Source organism: Schistocerca cancellata, chromosome 8, assembly GCF_023864275.1.
Source record: "Schistocerca cancellata isolate TAMUIC-IGC-003103 chromosome 8, iqSchCanc2.1, whole genome shotgun sequence".
Taxonomy (NCBI): Eukaryota; Metazoa; Arthropoda; class Insecta; order Orthoptera; family Acrididae; genus Schistocerca; species Schistocerca cancellata.
In genome coordinates, this window is record NC_064633.1 from 95,668,751 (window position 1) to 95,671,107 (window position 2,357).

Below are 2,357 nucleotides of genomic sequence, written 5' to 3' on the forward strand. Positions count from 1 at the left end.
TTGGAGACTCCTTTTCGTTTAATTTCTTCAGATAGTTCACTCCTATAAGGAGATTCGGTGAAAACAACGGGATTTCCACGCTTGTTAGATGATAAACACACTAGTGATTGGTCCTAACCTTTTCTCAACTGTATAGCCAGGATTAGCACGTTTCTTTGCCACATCTCGTTCAATCGTTGTCTGTGGCACGTTGAACTGTCGAGCTGTCCTGAAAGAACCCATATGACCTTCTATAACAGCATTTACAGTGCCTTCCATTGACTCCAATGACCAATCTTGCCTAGACGTTTGTCGCCGATACTTGCGATCCATCTGAAATAAAACACGTGTGTAATATCTCTTTATATTCGATGAATTATTCTGATACAATTCTACCCTTGAATGACGTTTATTAATTTTCTATCTTCATACTCGCAGAATCCATGCGAAAAGTAGTTCATACAATAGCTATGCCATGAGCGCATAAGTATTCTTTGTAGTACTCTCTCTGGTGGTTGTTAGAAAAGAGCTTCCGAGATTGTCTTCGTGACGATTAGCATGAGCTTGGTTTGGAAGAACTGTAATTTGATTATTGAGATTTATCACAGAAGATAACTGATACGAACTGTACGATTAAAAAGGAAATATACATATAGATTGCTCCTTCATACAAAGGTGTGTATTTCACAATTGAGAATTAATGATATTTATCGATATATTGCGTAGTTGTTAATCAGATGGGACTTCCGAAAAACTGGATACGAACCTGCATTTAATAATCCAAGAGCACCATTACTTCTTCGGAAGGTTAAACTTCATCAAAGCCAAATATCCGCTTGATCTGAGGTTTCCCGACTGATTATACAACGCTCCAAAAATTACGACGCATTTTATTTGTACAGATTAGCAGACTGCCGCAAAGCACGAGCCTGCAGAGAAGAAGAATCATCGCCTGATTTCATTCTAACAAGTAAAATTTCAGAATAATTTTGGAGTGACTGAGCTATGACTGTGTTTGCTATCATGAATGATTGATTGCTCGAACGAATTGAGAGCTACAGAATTACGTAGATAGGAGGAAAAATTACACGTGGAACGTACTATTCAGTCTGATCATTCCTGGTAATCCATATTATATAGTAAATACCGTATTTCCAACAGTCAGTCGTTAAAGCATAGCAAGAATACTGTCTTTGCACGTTTTGTGTATTTTTATTCACCATATAGTCTAAGGTATACTTTGTAATTGATTAGGAAGCGTTGGAATTACGAATAGCATTTATTTACAATTGTATTCAATGTATAATGTACGTGTTCAAAACCCGCAGCGAAGTAAACACACGAGACGATAAGAACGTAATGGTGGGACAAATTGTAGGGGCAAGACGGGGAAGCTCCCCATCTTGCCCCACCCCCGTCTTGCCCCCTACCATGCTGTCAGGTTGTGTTACGCCTACATGAACAATATTTATTGAACATTGACTACTGACACAGCAGTTTACTGTTAACAAGACGTACTATTCAGTGGTATATATACAGTCTGGACAAATGTTCACGAAACACATGTTTTAGGACCTCGAAAGGTGTAAAACATTGCAAATCAGTATAACAATTGTACGTACCTTGCAAATCTCACAGAAACCGCCGCCAAACTAAGGTTCAGCAATGTCAACACACTGGGACCTGTGCATTGATGATGTTGACCTAGCTATCCACAGATGGCAGCACTCTAACTGTAGCTTATAGCCCTTCCTTGTCTTACCCCACCTCCCCGTCTTGCCCCGCCTTCCCCTACTATCTCCAGTCTGCGGAAGTTAGTCACAGACAAAAGGTAAGGAGAGAACGCTTCTTGCAATGTGTTGAACTTATTTCTCAGAAAGACTGGAAACCTCTGGAGTAATAACGAAATTCTCGAGAATGCTCCAGACTGCATTTTCGAACGGCCAGCCGCTGCTGCCACGCGCTGCTTTGTGGTCTACCGCCCTTCCGGCGCGGCACCAGCTGGCCGTGGTCGCTGACCCCTTGAGATGACGTTGCCTCACCGACACAAAAGCGTGTATAGTCAACTGAACAGTAGCAGATAAATGGAAGGCTGCCCCAAGTGCAACTTGTTTGTGTAAAATATAGTTACACAGCCCCACCCCCAAGCGCTGCCAGCCCGTCAGGACACAGCTGGTTGCATCGGCGACCTCACACATAGACTGGGCACGCCCCCAGTGCCTCCAATAGACCTATCGTTCTGCGATGATCAACCATCTATTAAAAAGGAAAACACAGTCGCGATGATAATAAATGACCTCTTTCCACGAAAATAGGCGCTGTCAAATTTCTTTTAGTTTTACGAGAAAACTCAATATAGGTTTTATGTTCGACACGTG